This window comes from Macaca nemestrina, chromosome 11, assembly GCF_043159975.1.
Source record: "Macaca nemestrina isolate mMacNem1 chromosome 11, mMacNem.hap1, whole genome shotgun sequence".
NCBI lineage: Eukaryota > Metazoa > Chordata > Mammalia > Primates > Cercopithecidae > Macaca > Macaca nemestrina.
In genome coordinates, this window is record NC_092135.1 from 121,057,263 (window position 1) to 121,067,245 (window position 9,983).

Consider the following 9,983-nt stretch of genomic DNA (forward strand, 5'->3'; position numbering starts at 1 on the left):
CATAATTAAATATTAATGTTTGGGATAACTGCCAAGAAGAAGTAAAAATATTAAATGGAACTTCTATATGAGGATGTTGTGATCTACAAATTAAATCTTGGTGGGTGGAGAGAATTTGTTTCCGATGCCTTGTCTTTAGAATAATTGTTTGCTTTCAGGTGATTGAAAAAGGAGATTGTATCTAGGAAAAAAGTGTTAATGCTTCAAAGGAGAGATACTGATAATTGTGACTTGAGTAGCTGATCACTGATTGAACCATCTAATGAGGCAGGCTTAAACTTTATCTAGTTTGGTTTGTTTTCCCATATGAAGTTTATAATTCCTTTCAGTCCTAAAATGTCAGTTGGCAGGTGTCAGATGCCACAGTAGAACATGAAATTAAGTAAGTAGAGTCCCCTTTTCAACAAATTTCTCTGTAAGCAAAACTATCTTTAGTGACTTATAATATCCTCTAAAATTACCCTTTCAAGAGGAAAAAATTGTTCAATGAAAAAAACCACCTAATTATGACTCATATAAGAAACACTGGTTTAACCAGGAGATACTTGGGGAGGAAAACTTAGCAGCTTATAGCAAAGACTGGTGGCCACCTCCATTTTTCTCCCACCCCTCCTCCACTGACATCTTTCTTAGCAGAAACTGCATTAAAAAGTTTTTGCTGACACAGAACAAACCTTGAAGTAGTATCTACTTTCTAAATACTACTTTGCTTTTCACTAGTGGATTTGATGTTTGTAATGTTCTCTAAAGCTTGCAACTTTTTCAGCAACGTTTAAAAACAGATTAACCTGTAATAACTTATTTGTTTGCTGCTAAAATACTCAAGATTTTACCGTTTTTAACTAGTCCCTGTGATACAACTTTGAAAAATTTTTAAGAAATCTCTGATGTGTGGGCTCCTTTTTTTCCATAAGAATTATGTACATCTGTGATGTTTTACAGGGGGATCCACTTTTAAACAGTGTACATATTGGACCACACTGAAATGTCATATATCCTTTCTCTACTTAAAATTGGTTATTTACTGTGAGTTCATTTCTGATGTATTCTTGGTTGTTGCTGTTTTCTGCCTGAAGACATGTAAATCATAAAGAGCTACATGGTATGGACTATTTATTTGTAATTTGACATGAAGTTTGAAGAATAAAGATATATAAAAATTGAAGTTTCTGATATTAAAGCTGTTAATATATTGGGGTTTTTTTTTTTTTTTTTTTTTTTGGGTTTTGTTTTTTAGGAAAAACTCTTTCCATAAAAGTGAAACTTTAATTGACATTCCTGAAATACTTGTTGAAGAAGGAGTTTGGGGAATTTTCCATCCTGGCCTAACAACCTAACACCCTAACCAAAGGAAAACTTTTTATTCTAGAAGTTCTGTTAATAATCTACTTTGTTTCCTAGCCTTTGTATGTTCTAAGTTTTCCCTAACCCTTTCTGAATTCCTCCTTTCCATTCCTCCTTTTTGGTTTTGACTGCCCAGAAGATACACTGTCAGAATTTTAAATTCCAAAATATTCATACAGCATAAAATCTCGAATGGAGATGGTAAATTAAAATTTGGCATCAAAATTAATGGTGTAGAATCTACAATGTGGCAGAAATATCTAAACTTTGTGCCAACATTTAATCCAATGATTGTGGGAGGAAGAGTTGTATCATGCTGTATTTTGGAAACGAATCTCCCTCATCCATCCCATCTTTGACTGCCAGTCAGTATTTGTGGGTGTATGTAACTTTATCATAGCATACTTTCGTCTCTGTGTCATCCTGTAACAAAACGAGTTAAAGGTATCTTTACATAAACATTTGGCATCTTCTCGCTGTGTGTGTTGCATTAGACAGTTGTGCCTAATTTCTCTTCATTAACTTTGCTCAGGTTATTCTTTTAAATATTGGTAACTTAATATTTCTACCACACCAAATAATGCAGATGATTTTAGAATGAGGCTGGTCTATAGTGTCATGGAATGGTTTTTATGGCATAACATTAAACAGGTTATATGCTGATATATAGCCTGATTTATTTAATAACATTATCTTCAATCTGATAAAATCTGCCTCTGTTTTCTTCCTAATTAGTTGGTCCACACGCAAGCATATAGTCCGCAAGGGCCTGTCCGTCTCAGAATTGCCTCTGTTACCAGATGCCTTAACATGGTGCATGCATGGCCCCAGAGGAGGTGTTGAGTAACTGGTTTTGAGTGAATTGAAATGTTAACAAAATTATAACAGTGCATACGTATCCTCTAATGTTACATGCCTATTTCTGGTTTGGATTTTTCAAAATGCTTTTCAGCAAACCCCCATTAGTGTCTTTATTTAGTGCTTTTGAATTATGTTGCCTTTGGTGGGATTCATTCAAAAGCAACTTCCTGCATTTGGTGATTTTTTTCTTAGATTCATTCTCATTTGTTTGTGAAGAAAGGTTGTTCTGTGTGGGTTTTTTGTTATTCTATAAGAAAGTGACTTTTCTGCATGGATTACTTTTGTAGAAACAAGGTTTGTCTCCCATATGAATGTTTTGGTGCTGAAAGTTTTCCCATGTTAGTGCACTTACGGTTTTTCTCTCTGGAATGTACCTTCTCATGTTGAGAGAGTGAAGAGCTATAGCTGTGGGTTTTCCCACACTGTCTGCCCTTGTAGGGTTCTTCTCAGTGCGAGTTCTTTCGTGTTTCATCAAGCTCCAAGCTACAAGGGGAAAATTCTCCACATTGGCCACATTTGTGGAGTTTCTCTAGTATTAATTCTTTACTGGTTACTAAACGACGCTTTTTGCTAAAGATTTCCCCTCTTTATATTCGTAGGTTATTGGTTTTTAACTTGTATGAACTCTCACATGTTGAATAAGGGAGGAGCAGTCTTTAGAGATTTTAGATACTATATGTTCATAGGATTTCTCGCCTGTATGGTTTTTCACATGTTGATTAAGGCAGTAGTTCTTAAACTTTCTGGTTTCAGGACCTCTTTATGTTCTGAAATAAATTATTGAGGACTCCAGAATGTTTGTTTATGTGGCTTATATCAATATTTCTTTGTAAAGGGTTTGTACTTTATCATGAAACATGTAGAAGTAAATCATTCTCTCTGATTTTTCTTCATGACCCTAATCATATTAAGAATACAAAAGGTATAAGAGAGTGGCAAAGAATAGCGGTTCATTAGGAGGGCTGTGTGTATGCCTTCCCCACCCCTGACTCCCAAGAAAAAAGATCATAGCTGTCAGAAGAACATAGCTTTGCAAGATTTGTTCTGTGATAAAGGCAAAATTCCACGTTTTTCCTCAAAATAGAAATGAAAAACATATAACTACATTGTCCGAATAATTTGATGCCCCAACTTTCAAATGTCTATGTATAAAAGCCTATAGCTCCAACACCCTGCCTAGCCCTGCCACTTTGTCAACCCCATGACCATATTCTGGGCCCTGTTGCCACTCAGAAGGTCCTCGTCTGGAATCTGGGAAGAGGAAGATGTTGAAGACTTGAAAGTCCAAATGCCTTTAATGGGGGCCTGGAAGGATGGGGCTTCAGGCCTGGTAGGAAAGGAACGGTGTTGTGTGGGAAGGTGCTCACATATAAAATATCCAGCTGTAACAATTCAGCAATGTGCTGCCCTCGAAGCTCCCAACCCCGCTGTCGGTCACGTGCCCTGTTCGACGACCTCCATGAGTGGCCAGGGCACAGTCCCTTATTCTGCTAGATGCTCTGCCTGCCTTGTATAATACCTCACTGCTCAGCCTTAGCGCTAACGCCATCCTCACTCCAGTCGTCTCTTGGTTTGAATGTTTTGGATGTCTTGAGAGCATTGGGGCAAGAACTCTGAGATTTTTTTTTTTTTTTTTTTCCTCTGAGACGGTGTCTCACTCTGGCCCAGGCTGGAGTGCAGTGGTGTGATCTCAGCTCACTACAACGTCCACCTCCCGGGTTCAAGTGATTCTCCTGCTTCAGCTGGGATTACAGGTGCCCACCACCACGCCCAGCTAATGTTATATTTTTAGGAGAGACGGGGTTTCATCATGTTAGCTAAGCTGGTCTCGAACTCCTGACCGCAGGTGATCCACCTGCCTTGGCCTCCCAAAGTGGTGGGATTACAGGCATGAGCCACCGCGCCCGGCCTTAGAATTCCTTTAAACGCTTCCACAAATGTAAGAAAAGTTGGCCATTTGGTAGACATGGTCAAAAATAGCCACCCAAATCTGTTTTTAACCCTGTTCAGCAGATCAGCAGCTCACCTCATGTAGGAAAGTGAGATGCACCAGAAGTTGAAAAAATTTCCTGTGGTTTGCCCACTAATTCCACATCTAGGAATCTATCCTTAGAAAATACTCAAGAGATGTGGGTTGAGATTTCTTCCAGGAAGACCTTCACTGTGAAGTTGTTTATAGCAATCCATCAATTGGAAACAATTTAAGTGCACTAAAGTAAGATACCAGTTAAATATTATACACCATCCACTTGATCATAGAGGCACAAAAAATGTTTATATAGCTTTTTATATTGTCAGAATTTCATACTATGAATTATATAGGGGGAAGAAAGTAGGAATCAAAATTTAGTAGGCACTTTATGTCATAATGTGTGTGTGTGTGTGTGTGTTGTGTGTATATTTCATAGAGAAAAGTCTAGAAGGAAATGTGCCAACATTGGCCAAAAATTGTAATTGACATTTTCCTCTTCATACTTTCACAATTCTTTACATTGGCTTTACTTCTACAATAAAAAGTCACACTTGTGTAAAGAAGCCTCACCTAAAATATGGACCATAAGCTTTAAAATTTTTTTATCTTAGCAAAATTATCAATTGTTAAGAAAAAATATTTGAAACTATCTTAAGTGTTCTAGTAAAGAAGAAACTAGAAACCCTTTTATTTTCTAATCCCATTCATATTTATATATTTTTTGAAAGCTCTCTTCAACTATACCCTTGTTTGTCAATCTTGTTCTGTTTGTTCCATCTTTATAACATGATACATGGGTATCTGTGCCTGTCTTCTGTATGTCCATTTTTTTTCTTGTAATTCTGCCCATGTTCTTCATATCTTTATTTTCATGTTCTTAATCTGACTTTTTTCTCTTATTTACTGCTTCATGACTCAATTTTAATTTTTCTATAACTGAATTACATAGGACCTTGGCCCCTAAACAGCTCTTTTCAAGAAGATTTTCTTCTTGTGTGTCCAATAGATTTGCTATGCCCTTTCTCCTCCTCCTGTTAAATGTAAAACTTTATTAGTATCAGTATCTGATATGGTTTGGTTGTGTCCCCACCCAAATCTCATCTTGAATTGTGTCTCCTACAATTCCCACATGTTGCGGGAGGGACCTGGTGGGAGATCATTGAATCATGGGAGTGGTTTCCCCCATACTGTTATCGTGATAGTGAATAAGTCTCACGAGAGCTGATGGTTTTATAAGGGGTTTCCCCTCTCACTTGGCTCTCATTCTCTCTTGCCTGCCGCCATATAAGACACGCCTTTTGCCTTCCACCATGATTGTGAGGCCTCCCCAGCCACGTGGAACTAAGAGTCCATGAAACTTCTTTTTCTTTATAAATTACCCAGTCTCGGATATGTCTTTATCAGCAGTGTGAAAATGGACTAATACAATATCATATGGTATATTTTTCTGTAGAACATCCATTTGAAAAAGAGGAGATGATTTGCTAATTTTTAAAAACAGCTCCTATAAGAAAAGGGAAATTCAGAAAGATGCTTTTCTTCTATCTTTTCCCTGAAAGTTGCCTAGTGCTTCTTTGCCTTTCGGTTGTTTTATTGGTGGATTCTGGCTCTGGGTCTGGTGTCAGTGTTGACCTGTGATCCCTCGTCAGGGCGGTGCTGAGACCTGTGGATGATTGTACCAGACGTCCTTTACAGACCAGGCTTGAGGCTCCCTGCTATTGTGATTTTTTTTTTTTAATCTTATTTGGAATGTTAGGCAAACAGGTGTAAAGATACCATATTAGTTTTAGAAAGATTTGCTTATTTAGCGTAACATGAATTTATGCTCATTATAAAATTTCTAGTAATTTGGAGATAACAGACTAAAAATGGAAATCCTCCCTATACACACAGGGTTTTTAGAAAATATATAATGAATTAAATTTTGTCTCTCCCCCCAAATGTATATGTTGAAGTCCTGATCTCTGGTACCTCAGAATGTGAGTAAATTTGGAGACATGGCCTTGAATAAGGTGATTAAGTTAGCATGAGGTCATTAGTGTGGCCTCTAATCCAATACGACTAGAGTCCTTGCACAAGGAGATTAGGACACAGGTCTCCACAGAGTGAAGAGTGTGGGATGCCAAGCCAAAAAGAGAGGTCTCAAAAGATACCAGCCCTGCTGACACCTTGATCTTGCCCTTCTAGCCAACAGAATTGTGAGAAAATAAATTTTTGTTGCTTAAGCCACCCAGTCTGTGATTTTGTTATGGCAGCCCTAACACACTAATACAGACTGCAGTTAGATCCTGGTCTAGATTCTATAACTTGCCTTTTTTATTGTGAGCATACATTGGGCATCTTCCTATGTCGGTACGCATGTAGTGGACCTGATTCATAAATAACCTTGTTAATGGTGAGGCAATATTCCACAGAATGGACATATCATAATGTAAACCATTCTCTCATTGTTAGGCACTTAGGTTATTCCAGCTTTTACCATTAGAATCAGTGTGACAACACAAAGCCTTTACTCACATTTTTGTGCTTAATGGGAAGCTCATCTCCAGGACAACTTTGTAACAGAGGAATGGCAAGGTAGATCAAACCTTAGCAGTTTTGTAAACTATCCAATTGTTATTTGGTTTTGAGTGTGTGTGTGTGTGTGTGTGTGTGTGTGTGTGTGTGTACATATATATCTCCTGACTTCTCAGATAAATTTAAATTCCTGAAGAATGGGTGTTTTAGTGATTCTTTGTGTCCTCCAAGTCTAGTGTCATGTGACTTGCTGCTAAGAGATTCTGAGTCAATGTTGCATATACTATCATTTTCATTAATTAGCCTTTAATCAATGTACTTGCATTTTAGCTAAAGATGGTGTATCATGACACAGGCAGGTCCTGTCCCTGGGATGGCAACATCATTATCCTGTTCTTGGGACTTCAGACATTCTGACTATTTCTAGTTTGGTTTGCATAAAATGAAGGCCACATTTCATGCTTAAGTTTTCCATCTAAGGATTTTTTTTTTCCGTTTAAAAATAGCTTTATTGAGGTACAATTTACATACCATAAAATTCACTCATTTTAAGTGTATAATTCAATGATTTTTAGTAAAACATAGAACTACAAAATCATCATTCTAATCCAGTAATCCAGTTTTAGGCCACTTTAGCCTTTTCATCAGTTAGCCTTTAATCATCAATGTAGCTAAAATGCAGGAAAGAAGGGGAAACATGGTGCGTAGTGTGACCCAGGCAGGTCCCGTCCTTCTGAACCTTTGTAGACCCTGCGTTAGTTTTCTTTTTTCCCTTTTTTTCTTTTTGAAATGGGGTCTTGCTTTGTCACCCAGGCTGGAGTGTAGTGGCGTGATCATGGCTCAAGCAATCCTCCTGCCTCAGCCTCCCAAGTAGCTGGGACTACCGGAGTGCACCGCCACGTCTGGCTTATATATTAAATAACTAATTAATTAATTAATTAAATTATTTGTAGAGAAATGGTCTCACTATCTTGACCAGGCTGGTTGCAAACTCCTGGCCTCAAGTGATCTTCCCGCCTCCACCTCCTAGAGTGCTTGGATTACAGGCGTGAGCCACCGCGCCCAGCCCTGTGTTAGGTTTTTTTTTTTGTCATGTGTCTCCTTTTTATTCCACCTCCTTCCTTCCTCCCTTCCCTCCCTGCTAATAAGCAATAATTTCTTTTCTTTTTTTTTTTTTTGAGACAGAGTCTCGCTTAGTAGCCCAGGCTGGAGTGCAGTGGCGCGATCTCGGCTCACTGCAAGCTCCGCCTCCCGGGTTCACGCCATTCTCCTGCCTCAGCCTCCCGAGTAGCTGGGACTACAGGCGCCCGCCGCCTCGCCCGGCTAATTTTTTGCATTTTTAGTAGAGACGGGGTTTCACAGTGTTAGCCAGGATGGTCTCGATCTCCTGACCTTGTGATCCGCCCGCCTCGGCCTCCCAAAGTGCTGGGATTACAGGCGTGAGTCACCGCGCCCGGCCTTAATAAGCAATAATTTCATATGCCTTTTGAGTCATTTGAGAAATGGTTTTGTTCTGCCTCCCGGGAATATGCTAATAATGAGTAAAATAAAAAAGGGCAGGAATTTGATGTAAAATCCAAAGGCAGCTTTGTGTTTGTATATCTCATCTTCTCTCTTCTGCGGCATTTACAGGAAGCAGCAGGGCTGCGTGGGTGATGGATGTTGCTGTCCGTGACCGTCTGCCGCCCGTTCCTCTTCTTTGAATCACCAGCCTACAGGGCTGTCCACCATGCAGCTGATGTTCACCAGCTCTGCAGCTTCCCATCTTCCCAAAGTGGCACGGACACAGAGCCTTGCTCATACACAGTGATGGGAATCATGCAGTAGAAAACGCCATTTTCTTATTGCCCCCCTGACCCCAAACCCTGGCAATACTGTTCTCACAGGTAGAGAGGATGAAGAACGCAGACTCACCATAGCAAGACGCCCGTGATCACTAGTCACCTGTGTGTCTGTGATGTCGAGGCTGGCAATTAGATATGATTACAGATACATGAAAAAAGGACAGTTTTTCTATTGTAGTACTGCTAACAATAATTGGCTTTTTGAATTTTATAATTGGGATGTCCTTTTTTCCCCCCGTTCCAAGTCCTTCCTGCTTTTTCTTTGCTTTTAAGGCTACAGAAAGATGATCACTTCTATTGGAAAAACCTGTTGAGAAGCTATGCTCGCAAGACATTAGCAATCCTCATGCTTGTAAGTTCTGGAACATTATACAGGCTGGGCATGATGGTTCACACCTGTTATCTCAGTACTTCGGGATGCTATGGCAGGAGGATCTCTTCAGTCCAGGAGTTCAAGACCAGCCTGGGCAACATAGGGAGACCTCATCTCTACAAAAAACAAAACAAAACAAAACAAAAACAACAACAACAACAAAAAACAGAACAACAGGACACAACAGTTAACTCAGAACTTGATACATGTTACCTCCATAAATCTGCATGACAGTGACACAAAAACGGGTGTCCTTATTCATGCTGTTTTACAGATGAGGATGAGGCTTACAGCAGTTAAAAGAGTAAGTGACAGCTAGGTTGGAACCTTGTCTGTCTGAAGCTCACTGCACACTAGTTTGATGTGGTCTGGTGCCCCAGACTCCAGCCTTTTGACTAATGCTGCCAGACCTTCCTGAGCCATCCTGTTGGTCTTGGCTTGTTGACTCCAAACCCCTCAACCCCACCCCACTTTACTGTATTCTGTCCACCTGTTCTCCAGTTCCAAGCATGGCACTGACCATCTGCCCTGAGCAGTTAATAAAACAACACTTGGCTGTTGGCTTTGTGCCAGGTGCTTTGTATAGCACCAAGTATAAACGGACACATTAGATATGTGCAAACATAAAGACTGCTGTATCCTCAGAATGGAGTTTTGTTAACTTTGGCTTAGAGTAGGCAACATAATTATCCTGTTCTTGAGACTTCAGTCATTCTGGCTATTTCTGGTTTGGTTTGCATATTAAAATGAAGGCCACATTTCATGATTGAATTTTCCATCTAAGGATTTTTTCTTTTTAAAAATAGCTTTATTTAGGTATAATTTACATACCATAAAATTCACCCATTTTAGAAGTGTATAATTCAATGATTTTTAGTAAATTATAGAGTTGGACAATCATCACCGTAGCCCAGTTTAGAACAAGTTCCTCGCCTCACAGCAATGCCTCATGCCCACTTACGGTTATTCTGGAGGCTTTATTTGCTCCCTCCTGGCCCCTGGCCCTGGACTTTTAAGTAACTTTCACAGGGAGGGGGCAGGATTCGCACTGTAGACCCTCTGGCTTTTCCTT